The 13,689-nt window shown below is 37.5% G+C and overlaps 1 long non-coding RNA gene across 1 annotated transcript in view; it reads left to right on the top strand.

Annotated features, from left to right (window-relative positions):
- The first annotated feature begins 968 nt into the window (after positions 1-968).
- Positions 969-13,689, top strand: part of LOC105489315 (uncharacterized) — a 37,710-nt gene continuing 24,989 nt past the window's right edge. Inside the window, exon 1 of the long non-coding RNA XR_011616747.1 lies at positions 969-1,937. This is a non-coding gene — a long non-coding RNA (uncharacterized lncRNA). The remainder of the gene's footprint in view (positions 1,938-13,689) is intronic.

The raw sequence follows: 13,689 nt of genomic DNA, 5'->3' as shown, positions 1-13,689 counted from the left end.
TGGGGTAGCAGGAAAGGGCTACATATCATTGTGTGAACCGGATCCAGCAATACAGAAAGTCAGCAACGTGAGGCTCCTAGATGGCAAGTTAATTAATTCCAACCAGTTGTGCCCAAGTTCGCCAGGCTCCATTTGGCATCGCCCACTGGTCTCTATATTTGGAATTATGAGCTTCAATAATACTCCCCACTCTCAGGGAAGCCAAATTTTAGGTTGACTTGATTTGTCACATTCCTTTGTTTTATAGCTTTCTGTCAAAACTCCCCAAATTAATGCAACGCTATGTTGACTGTTCTGTTTCTTAATGCAATGAAACTGTCTTGAAATTACAGTTGGATAGAGCTTTTTAGAAATTTACATTGACATCATAATCAGATCATAATAAAACTGTAATTGAGTCTCATAGCTTTGCATGGACATATCTATTGTCAAGGTATGGTATTAAAAGTCTTTTATGTGATTTTTAATGTGATTTTTCTACTGAATTATTTTTTAAAGTGTCAAGGCATACACAGGCATCATAAACAAATGACATTCGCTTCTGTTGCTTAAAAAAATCTAGTTAGATATTGGGTGAGCCTAACTCAGGCTTATTGTAAGGCCAAAAACGATATTTGATGAGAAAGTGCTTTGGAAAGTTAAAAGTATTAAGAAAATATTAAACCCAGAACAAAGTATTTTTGGTAAATGAGTAATAATGGCAGTGTAAAATAGTTCATTTTGACTGGAGCTAATTCAGTATTACAGGAAATTCTAACTATATATCTTCCAAGTAAAAGTTTCCATATTTCTTTGAGACAGGAAATTGTACCACAATGAAATATGGAAAAGAAAAGATTTTATTTTTAGTATAACCAAATCATGTTAAAGTACTGTACTAAAATTCAACAATGTCTTTATATGTGTGTGTATATGAAAATAGCTCTACTAAACAGCTGGTAAAAACAAACACATACTCACTATTTCTTCACCTAATATAATTGTAGCCAACAGGATCTTTTGTTACTAGTTTCATTTTCCTTTTCCTCCTTTGGAAGGCATTAGTCGCATTTTCTTCAGCGAAAATGGAAAAGAACCGTCCAGTAAATTGTGCCGTGAGTCTAACGCTGTTTCTGGAGCAGAAACTGGCTGGTGACCCTATTTGCTGTCATCCTTGGGCCTGATGGTGGCTGATGAGAGGCTAATGACGCCTGTAGGAGTGTGGAGCTCGGCCTTGGATCACAGGACCAGGTGGGGGTGTTCTAGACAATTCCACGGGGCCTCATCCTCTGTACATGTCTCACGCGTGCTCCAGCTGTGGCCGTTTTCCCAGACAGTCACATCTCAGGTGAAATGGAGGGGGAACACGCGGCTTTCCTCATCTAACGTCCGAATGTTCTATATCATTATAATCATGCAAGTTATCTAGTTCATCTAAGTTGGCCATCACAGTGTGTAAGAATTAGTTTCTATCTTCTTAAGATAAATGATTTGGATCCTGAGTGATAAAAAGAAATCCCTAGTAATTCTGAAGGCCGTGTAAACAGCGAACGAAAGGAGAGAGAGAAAATAATCACGGCTGCCTGGAAGCGAGAGGCAGCCACAGACACACTGTTCCGGAAACCGCGGGAGGTGACCGGGAAGCCCCAGAGGCGGCCACAGACGCACCGTTCCGGAAACCGCGGGATGTGACCGGGAAGCCCCAGAGGCGGCCACAGACGCACCGTTCCGGAAACCGCGGGATGTGACCTGGAAGCCCTAGAGGCGGCCACAGACACACCGTGCCGGAAACCGCGGGATGTGACTGGGAAGCCCCAGAGGCGGCCACAGACGCACCTTTCCGGAAACCGCGGGAGGTGACCGGGAAGCCCCAGAGGCGGCCACAGACACACCGTGCCGTAAACCGCGGGATGTGACTGGGAAGCCCTAGAGAGTGACTGGAACTGGAAACCATTACAGTATGTAAGAATTAGTTTCTATTTTCTTAAGATAAACAAATGATTTGGATCCTGAGTGATCAAAAGAAATCCCCGGTAATTCTGAAGGCCGTGTAAACAGCGAACGAAAGGAGAGTGGTAAAATGGTCCCGGCTGCCTGGAAGCGAGAGGCAGCCATAGACACACCGTTCTGGAAACCGCGGGATGTAAGTGGGAAGCCCTAGAGAGTGACTAGAACCGGAAAGGGGGCGGACACTTTGAGGGAGGCAAGCGCGGGAACAAAAGGGCTGCAGCCAGCAGGCTGGGCTGAGGTTACCGGGGTGATTTGTCTCCGGTGTTGAAGCAAGCTGGCTCCTGGCTGCTTACCTAGCATCTTGTGAACTCTCACATGGCATCATCAGGAACAAAGCACAGCCATTCAGTCAAAGCGGCCGGCTGGAGAGAGAACAAACAGGTGGAGCTGTAGCCATAATAAGGACCCTTAAGCTCTGAATGATTTGCCGGGGTGTAGAAATGTGTATCAAAATAGGCCTGTAATCCCAGCACTTTGGGAGGGTGAGGCAGGTGGATCCCCTGAGGTCAGGAGTTTGAGACCAGCCTGGGCAACATGGAGAAACCTTCTCTCTAGTACAAATATAAAAATTAGCCGGACATGGTGGCTGCTGCCTGCAGTCCCAGCTACTAGGGAGGCTGAGGAAAGGGAATTGCTTGAACTCCGGAGGCGAAGTTTGCAGTGAGCTAAGATGGCCCCACTGCACTCCAGCCTGGGCCACAGAGCAAGACTATGTGTCAAAAAAAAAAAAAAAAAAAAAAAAAAACAACGAAAAGAAGTATATATCAAAATAGGGAAAATAGGGAGATGAGTTGATTTAATTTAGGGTAAGGAGGTAGAAGTACTATTTGACAGTTATTTAACAATAATAATATCATTAGGGTTATTGTCAATAACCCAATTATTATTGTCAAATAATAGTTTTTATTTGACAATAATTGTCAAATAATACTTAATTTTAAAATACTTTTAATTGTGGCATTGTCAAATAATAATTTATAATGGACAACAGTTTTTTTGCCTCCAAATTAGATGAATTGATCAGCATTGATATTTTAAGATATAAATTACAATCTCAGGTCACAGCTACATGACACGCAGCAACTGGTTAGTTCCACACATTCAGATTGATATGATATTACAAACAATAAGTCTAACAATTTATTGTGACCTAACTAGTTTGTCAGCTGTTTTGAAAAGCACCGTTTTTGTTTTGGAAATCAATTAATTGATTCAAAACACTTAAAGCAGTTGTTATCTCCCCCCCATAAGGAAATTTGCATTCCCTCAAATTAACAACATTCAATTACTCACAACAGTCCTATGAGGTATATGGCCAAGCGCAGATATTGGAGCATTCATTAATTCAATAAGCAACCTCATATTGAAAATGCGTCGTATGAGGCACTGAGAAAAGCCCTGGATAATTTTCAGGCATCTATGCTTATACCATCATTTCTAAAACTAATATTCACTTGGCAACTACACTACTGATTTTGTCCTTCTAAACTTAATTCTGTGGCATTGTCAAATAATACCATATAATTGGAGAAAGCAGCCTATCCAACTACACATAAAATTATGTTGAAGCCACAGCCCGTGCAACTTGTTTCCCAAGGACCTAGTCTTCATTAATTGTTCTGTTAACAAGAACTAACAAAATCTACTGATTCCTTGATACAATCTTTAAAGTGTCTGTATATTTATGTTTCTGATTATTAATATATTTAAACCTAATCAAAATAGAATCGTGTAAAAAACTCCATGTTTATCTATCATTTATCTTCAACAATTATCAAGTTGTGATCCAACTCATTTCATCCGTATCTTCTACCTACTTCCCCACTCCAGACTTTTTTAACTTGTAGAGGAATTATAACATTCACTGTTTAGTATCGTCTACAACGTTTTTGTGCTAAAATGTCTATTAAAAAATTTCTATTGGTGACATACACGATGTTTTGCAACAATCTCAGCTATCTAGTTCCAAAACTTTTCATCTCTCTAAAAAGAAGCTCTGCAAGCATTAAGCAATCGCTTCCCATTCCTGTCCACCTCTGGCCCTCGGAATAACAGATATGCTTTATCTCTATGAATTGGCCGCCTCTGGATATTTCATATGGATGGAATCATACCACATATAGCCTTTTGTGTCTGGCTTCTTTCACTTAGCATAATGTTTTGAAGGTTCATCCATACTGCAGCATGTATCAGAACTTTCATCCTTTTCATAGCTTAAGAAGGGTTCCGTGTACTCTGTTTCATATTTTGTTTATTCATCAACTGATGGACATTTGGGTTGCTTTGAGTTTTTGACTGTTGTGATTAGTGCTGCTGTGACATTTGTGTAGAGACTTTAGTTTGAACACCTGTTTTCAATTATTAGGGTATATATATAAGAGTGAAACTATTGTGTCATATGGTAATTCTATGTTTAACTTACTGAGGAACTGCCACACCTTTTTCAACAGTGGCTGCACCATTTTACATTTCCATCAGCAATGGACAAATGTTCCAGGTTTTCCACGTCCTCACCAACATTTATTTTGCATGATTTTCTGTTATTCTAGCTATCCCAGTGTGTGTAAAGTGGTATCTCATTGTGCTTTCGGTTTACATTTTCTGATGGCTGATGATATTAAATCTCTTATGTCATTATTGATCATTTCTATATTTTTCTTAGGGACTTGTCTTTTTATTATTGAATTATTAGAGCTTTTTTGTATATTCTGGATACCCTTGATCAGCATTGATATTTTAAGTTATAAATTGTTATCAGACACAGGATTTGCAAATATCTTCTCCCATTCTATCAATTGTCCTTTCACTTTCTTGTGTGTCTTTTAAAGCACAGAAGTTTTTAATTTTGATTAAGTCCAATTTATTTACGTTTTCTTAAGATACTGATGTTTTTGGTGCAATATCTAAGAAACCATTACTTAATACAGGGTCATGAAGACTTATGCCTGTTTTTTTCTAAAAGTTCTATACTTTTAGCTCTTACAATAAGGTCTTTGATTCATTTTGTGTCAATTTTTGTTATATGTTATGAAGCAGGGATCCAAACTAATGCTTTTGCATGTGGATATCCAGCTCTTCCAGCACAATGTTTTGAAAAGGCTATCCTTTCCCCTTTGCACAGTCTTGTCATCATTGTTAAAAATAAATTGACTACAGATGTATTGTTGTTTTTTTACTGGATTCTTAATTCTATTCCATTGATCTAATCCTTTTGGGGTGAACATAGCTATAAACGTGTATTTTCTTAATAAAATATATCATGAGCTCTTATTAATACTTTCAATTTAAGTCAGGACTGCAGTGTTCTCACTCAACCTCATGGGCAGCATCTATACCTCTTTTAGCCTATGCTGACAATTCCAGTTCTTAATGACAACAACATAATTACTTACTTGCTTTATCTGAAATACACATACAAAAGCTTCAGAATAACAATGCAAAATCTACCACCAACAATATAATAACTAAAAAAGTTTTTGAAATATATTTTCACTAAGATCCCTAGGTTGACACTTTTAACCTTCAGTATTTTGAAGATGCTATTCCACTGTCTTCCAGCTTGCATTGTTGTCAGTGAGAAATCTGCTGTCATCTTTATTTTTCTTCTTATTTATATAATGTGACATTTTTGTCTGTCTCATTTGAAAACTTTATCTCTGGTTTTAAGTAATTTGATGATGATGTGCCTTGATGTATTTGCTTGGGTTTTCTCAGATTCTTGGGTCTATAGGTTTATAGTGTGTATCAAATTTGGAAAATTTTCATCCATTATTTTTTCAAATATTTTTTCTTCACTCCTCACCATCTCTTTGGGAACTGAAATTCCACAAATCTTAGGTCACTTGAGGTTGTCTCACAACTCACAACTCTTTTCTTGTTTTTAAATTATTTTTTTCTCTGTGTTTCATTTTAGATATTGCTATGTCTTCAAGTTCACTAATCTTTCCTTCTTCATGTGATAGGTTGTTAAACCTATTCAGCATATTTTTAATCTCAGGTAATATGTTTTCATCTCTAGCAGTTTAATTTACATCTTTTTTACATCATTCATGTTTCAACTTCCGATGTGTAATTTTTCCTGTAATATCCTGAGCACATGGGATAAAATTTTAATTATTGTTTTAATGTTCTTATCTACTGACTCTATCATCTGAATAATTTCTGGATTAGTTTTTCTTGATTGGCTTTCTCCTAATTGTGGGCTGTGTATTTCTTATTCTCTGCACACCTGGGAACTTTTTATTGGATGCCTTTCATTCTGATTTTTTTTTTTTTTTTTTTGTCTTTGGCTACTGGGTATTTCTTTATTCCAAAAAAAATTCTGAACCTTTATTCTGGGAGGTGGGCTACTGGAATTATTTTTATGTTTATGAATCTTGCTTTTAAGCTTTGATTAGGAGGACTAGAGTAGTGAAGTGTTTAATCTAGGGCCAATTTTGCCTTACTACTGAGGCAAACCCTTCTAACTACTCTCCCCAATGTCGTTGAATTAAGATATTTCTTCTTAGGTTGATAGGAGAGCAGGTACTACTCTCAGCTCTGTGTGAGCCCCTAGGCTTATTCACTCTTGTTCTATTGATTTCCCCTTCAGTTTTGGAAAGTTTCCTGACCTGCATGCATTGATCATCACTTAGTTGAATACTCAAGAGGACTTTTCTGCTGCATACTTGCAGGGCTCCCTCAGATCTGTAGTGCTCTCACTCTGCAACCTTCCTTGTTCTGTCTCCTCTGCTCCTGTGCCTGCAAACTGTAGATGCTTTGGCTTCTGTGACAGGCTAAATAATGGCCACACTCTCTTTTACCATGCAAAAATGTCCACATCCTAAAACCGGGAGCCTGTAAATATTCTACCTTAAATAACAAAAAAAGCACTTTGTAAATGTGACTAAATTAAGGATCTTAAGATGAGGAGATTGTCTTGGATTCTCTGGGTGAGCCCAATATAATACTATGGGTCCTTGTAAGAGGGAGAGAGGCTGGACAGTCAGAGACAGAGAAAGGGATTAGAAGGTGCTATGCTGCTGGTTTACAACAGGGAGGAAGAGGCCAAGAGAAAAGGAATGCAGGAACCTGCTAGAAGCTGCAAAGGACAGGAAAACAGGTGCTTCCTGGGAGTCCCTGGGAGGAACACAGGCTTGCTGATACATTTTAGACTTCTTACTTCCAGAACTATAGATTATAAATTTGTGGTTTTTTTAAGGCAGTAAATTTATGGTAATTTGTTACCACAACATTAGGGAACTAATGCAGTCTCTTTGATCTCCCTGGCTTATCACCTCAGTACATGAAGACCGTTGGGCTCCCCTTCCCTCCCTTACCTTGAATGACTGCCTGGAGACTCTCTCCAGGCAGTAAACTGGACAACTGTAGGGCCTGTCACTTGGTTTCCCATTTCACAGAGGTCAGTGTCCTTTGCTACCAGATGATGTCCAGTGTTTCCAGAATAGTCAATTTCTAAATTGTGTCCAGTTTTTTTCAGTTGTTTCATATAGGAGGGAAAATCCAGTCCTTATTACTCCATCATGGCCATAAAAGGGAAGCCACCTGTAATAGCCACACAGAAAAGGTGTGGCTGTATTAGTCCGTTTTCACACTGCTATAAAGAACCGCCAGAGACTGGGTAATTTATAAAGGAAAGAGGTTTAATTGACTCACGGCCGGGGAGGCCTTAGGACACTTACAATTGTGGTGGAAGGGGAAGGAGAAGCCAGTGCCTTCTTCACAAGACAGCAGGAAAGAGAGAAGGGCAGGGGAAATAGCCCCTTATAAAACTGAAAGATCTCGTGAGAACTCACTCACTGCCGTAAGAACAGCATGGGGGAATCCAACCTCATGATCCAATCACCTCCCACCAGTTCCCTCCCTTGACACATGGGGATTACAGTTTGAGATGAGATTTGTGTGGGGACACAAAGCCAAACAATATCAGTGCCTGTGCCACAAATTTGATACACAGTGAGATACACATTGAAATGTTACTTTATAATGTTCATTATTTTTAAATTGAATTTAACTTTCCTATGTTGTTAAATATTTTTAAAGTTATTTGATTTTCTAGCTTAGCTTTCCTTGTACAAGGTTAGGTCTCTGAATGCAAGAAAAATACTTATTCTCTATCAGATGCCTAAATATCTAGATCAAAGAGAGTAATTTTCTATTGCTGGAAAATACTGACAACATAATATTTTGCTAAAATCTGAACTTGGGAACAAAGACCATCCCTTCACAAGAGGTTCGTCATTATTATAGCTGTTGAGAAATATACATTTCTGAAAATTTGGGGCATCTCCTTGACAAAATAGTTCTACATTAATAATAGCAGATTTGACTCTCTTTTTCAAAAATGTCAGTATTGGGAGTCTTTTGTTTTCTGCCCTCTACCACCCCAGAATCAGTTTTGTTAGTCTTCCTTTCCTTAGTCTCCATCTACCTTTAGATGCCTAAGAATACTTCAACCACTTTGGTGGAATTATCCAGCCTCGTCAGTCCCAGGATCACATTCTCGACTCTGTCACTAAATAAAGCAACACCCTTATGCTGAATAAAGCAACTTACCTACTTATGAAGGTGGCCACAGCCCTCTTGGTTTAGGTGTTAAAGACTTGTAAAGGCAACACCAAGGCATTTGAACAACTGGTTCATTCTACATCATGGTCCTAGGCTTTAGGAACTAATGGATTTGACAATTATGATGTTAAACTCCATGACTGGGTAAGGAAATAAAGGCTGATTTAGAAGCAAACACAAGCCCTAATCTCCACATGATTTCAAAAGCCAGGTTGTTTCACTCATAAATTTTTATTGGTATTTCTTTTCCCCACACAGGTTTTTTCTAAGTTTGGAATATTTTCTGATAAAATACATGCCTGTCTATCTTTTATGCTCCATCTAATTTTGGAGAATAGACAGGACCCTCTTGAAGGTACTCTGTTTAAAATTGTGTGTAATAAGAATAAAGACTTAATGCCATTTTTAGCACACTAAAAAGTTTAAAATGTCCTCAACAAGGCGCAGTGGCACATTCTATAATTAAATGCCAGAAAGCAGTAAAATGCATTAATTACTGCAGTTGATGTAACTGAGAATTTGCTTGCCATCCATTTAAAAATATGGACTATTCATTTATGCTTTAGGAAGAATTAAAGGAGAACAGTATCGTTTATGGAAAAGAAGTAACAGGGAACCACAGTCTCTGTGTCACATATGTTTACCTGTATGCCTGCAAACTCCAGTGCAACTGTTTGGGGATCCCTTACACTACAATGAGCTTTATTTATAATCTGATAAAATCCTTAGAAATTAGCCATTCATGCTTTTGTCTTATCATGTGGTTCCCACTCTCATCTTGTTTGAAAGTCAAAGTCAGACCTTCATGGCACGAGAACGAATCTTTGATCTATGCAACTCTTAACTGATGCTGAGATGCATGATATTAATTTCTTTCTTGCATGTGTTTTACTATTCCTGGAAATTTGTTTGACAAATTGTTCTAAGTGTAATTTTCAACCAGAAAGATAGAGTCTTATGTAAGCTATTGGATCAGTCTACATACATTTTTTTGCAAGATCTTAATAAAATATTGTCAAGTGTTATTTTTAAATGCATATTCAAAAATATACACTTAACCTTTTGTACTCTTATTTGGAAAAGAACCAATAAGAGTACTCTCCTTTTTCTTAAATATATATTTTAAATTATTCATTACTCTTTTTATGTTTTTGTCTCCTATGATGCATTGACTATATTGCTTTAAAATGATTTTTATTTTGGTGTATGATAACTTCTTGTGTTTCTCACAAACTTAAAGGCAATTATAACACTTTGGGTTTTTTCCCACCAAGTTTCTGCAAGCTATTTACACAGTATTCAACTCGTATTACTTTGATTATCAAAACAGAACTTGGTCTGTATTGTATTACACATCCTCTTAGCATTAAACAACTCATTTATTACTACTAAAAATTTTTGTCTTTCTGGAATTTCTAGATTTTCACTTTTGTATCATAATACTGAGTTGTGTTCTATGTAAAAATGTGAAATTGAAGAATTTAGAGGAGAACCATAAATATTACTTTTTGATTAGGACTTCTGTTGAAAGCTAAAGAGTAGTGTCATTTTGCATATTAAAGAGGGGAACATTAAGATACCATGACAATTCTGTTAGCACTTTGTTCACAGTCCCACAAATCCACTCCTGTATCATGGCACACACACTCACCAACAGGTTTTCCCTTGTTCCTGTGCGTCAGTGCACACAGCCAGAGCCTGGTATGGGTACAGCCCTGGCATTTTGGACAATCTGCCATAATTTTGAGTTCCTTTCTGCTACCTTTATTTCCCTCCATAATTTCCTCATTATGCCTTTTTTCAGGAATTATTTTAATTACATACTGACTAATTTTACAATGGTTTCATAGGTAAAATAGAGATATCCACTAGCTTCTGTGAAGAAAGCAGAACTGGTTTAAACAACTGAATATAAATTTTAAGTTATTCGCAAATAAATCTTCCACCCCAGAAGTGCTTTTCTTCCATGTCCTTTGGGATTTTGTTGGTATCCACTCTTATGTGATAGCACATAATTGCCAATGGAGGATGAGAATAAGTTTTCCACCTCATCCTCAAAATTTCCTTTCCAGTTCTTAATTGATTAACTTATCGTCTTGTCCTTGCATTATTCTGAAAATAGGAGAATCAGGGCTGCTGAATCGTAAAATGTCATTAGAATATGACAGCTGCTCACACTGGTGGAAACTGGACAGGGGCAGTCCTCCCCCTACAATGTGGGTGTTGCCACAATAGCAACAGGGTGCTCTGCTCACTGAGGACAGCAAGAGGCTCTATTTCAGGCCCTGCCTCTCCTCCCCAGGGTACCCGTGTTCAGAGCACAACCTTCACAATATGTGGGAAGTACGGTTTTTTCTTGTTCTTAATGAGTTTCTATTTTTATGGGCCCATTTTGCCTAATTTATTAATTATAAATAGGGCCTAAATCCAGCCATGTCCCAAATTAAGGTAAACTTTGCTGGTATTGTTCTAGCAATTATTTCCCTTTATTCTCTTCTCCTTTCATGCCTCCTCTTCCCTGTGAGTTATTATCAGCAGCTTTAACCTTGGGCCTATGGAGAATTGCATGGAGAAGCTGAGCTGTGATCATCCAGCATACAGTGGGTCTAAAGTGGAAGCCCTCCACCCTGAGCCCCACATCTGGATTTCTATTTTCATTTATTTCAAGGGCGAAGAGGCACTAAATTAATCCTAAATCCCTCATTTAAAACTTACATGAAGGCCACACCATTACATCTATGATCGTTATGTTATTGTTGAAGCCAAAGTTTGAGTTACAAAGAATAGTATCCATGATCCTTCACCCTCCACCTAGGGTTCATGAGGGTTACACCAAGGAAGAGAAGAAGGAATGCACAGAGCAAGGACAACAGCCGTACTCAAAATCTGAAGCTTGGGAGCTGATGAGAGACATTACATGAAATATTTTGTTGACCTTTGTTTTTTCTTCCATTGGAAGTAACTTCAGCCTGTTTGCTAAAAATATATAATGGTTCAAAAATTCAAACAATACAGAGAAGCAAAAAGCAATATGTGAGATTAAAATATATCACATGTGAGACTCTGCTGCCGTGAGATGACCACTGTGGACAGCCAGGTAGACATTCTTCTGGACCTCTCTGTATAATCACACACATACGTGCTCACATGCATGCCTACACCCGCAAACACACGCACAAACACTTACTGAAACGGAGTTACACCGTACATGCAGAGTACATGGACACAACTTTAGGTTTTCATGTCAATAAGTACCTAACTCCTTGAGTTGTGTAATTATCATATTTACAGGTTTTTTAAATGAAGAGGATTTATCTGTCTATTCTTATGTCATTATTTTGCTATTTTAATCACTAAAGTTTTACAACCTATTTTAATAACCTCATTTTTTTCGAGGCTCTGGATTTTATTAATTCTAAGAACAGGTATGGCATAATTTTATGTAAAACATCTACTTCATTTGCAATAATCTTAGATCCCTACAAGTTGCACATGGGAACTAAGCATATCTTCAGAAAATGGATCTGTTCCTCTTTTGTCAATATAATATTTCCAATCATTCTTCCTCTATAGACTTCAGAATTGATTATTGCATTTTCTCTCTTTTCTAAGTTTCTGTAAAACCCGTAATAATAGAAGATGAATAAAATGGCAAGCAAACAACCAAAATAATCAAACCAAACTAAAATAATGAAAACAAAATATGACTGTATTGTTACAAGCGATCATTAATCAATAGTTTTCTTTTTCTTAGTTGCAAGAACTATCACCTACTTTGACAATATTTTGTAGTCATTAGTTTAAGAGTGGATTGTATGCCAAAAATAAAAAGCCCAAAGTGATCAATACAGGTGTATAATAAATAACTTACCAAAGCTTACAAAATTACATAAAGTCAGGGACAGAACACTTTTATCAAATGTTTTAAGAATTGAAAGCGAGTCACACCATATACTTTCCTGCCCTTTTAACAGAATGTAACATTCAGACATACCAAGCGGTTCTAATTTAAGCATAGATATATTTTGGTATAAGAGATTTGTTTAAAAATAAAGTTGTGTCTGTGGGGCTCAGTGATATCTGCTCTATTACAAAAGGTGAAATACCTCCCAAAGCAAAGAAGAGATATTTCACTCCTCTGTGGAAATCAGACTTGGAAGTTTCCTTTCACTATTGATACTGGAAACTGACTGGGGCCATGCTCATATCTGGGATGTAGTGAGAATGTGAGGGGCTGAGAGCTCACATTCCTCTTCTCCTAATCTCCTTGTTCAGTTCTGACTTTGGTCTTGGGCTGAGCACACACAGGAGACATGATGAAAATTCCCAAGGTGCACTTGAATCCTGTGGATTGGATACGAACGTCAAAGGATTCATATTCTTTTAATATGAATCCTGTGGATGAATGTCTGACCCCTTTAAGATTATCAGACGACCTAGGGTAAGAGAGACTTATGTAAAACTTCATATGGAACCTGAAGGCATTTTTCAGGAGATAAATTAGAATTGAGGAGTCTATTGTCAGTCTGAATTCCCATTCTTACTGGTTGCATTTGTTGCATTCTGCTTTAAAATCACAAAGGGAAGCAAAATTAAAGAAACTATGCAAATATGAAGACAAGTACTCCCATCTTGCTGTCTTCTACATTGCATTCTTCCTGCAAAACTCAACTCATATTCTGATCTGCCTCAAAAACTTCCCTATAACAGCATCTCTCTAATTTTAAAGTTTCTACCCTAATTACTATCAATATGACAGAGTTTGTCCAAATCTGTTTTCCAGCTGTTTTAAGTACATTGATTTTATTGCTCCACCTGGATTATAAACTTTTAAAGACTGCGACTATGAGGTTTTTTTTTAATTGCCCAGAATGCTCAGTGTAGCACTAGGCAAACAGAGCTCCTTAATATATACTCATTAATGGAAAGATGTGTAGAAACTCCAAGTGTTTATACTTAATGGATACTGGAAGTTCCCAATCATCAAGAGAAAAAAAATCCCAGAAATAACTAGAATCATTTGATTGTGACCAATCAACTAAAATCTGTGCCCAAGACAAATTAATTGATCAATGATGAATTTCTTGGGAAATGCTGTAGCCAGTGGACTCTGTTAGACCTAATTATAAACTG

This window comes from Macaca nemestrina, chromosome 19 (genome assembly GCF_043159975.1).
Source record: "Macaca nemestrina isolate mMacNem1 chromosome 19, mMacNem.hap1, whole genome shotgun sequence".
Taxonomy (NCBI): Eukaryota; Metazoa; Chordata; class Mammalia; order Primates; family Cercopithecidae; genus Macaca; species Macaca nemestrina.
This window is presented reverse-complemented; position numbering and strand designations above follow the sequence as displayed.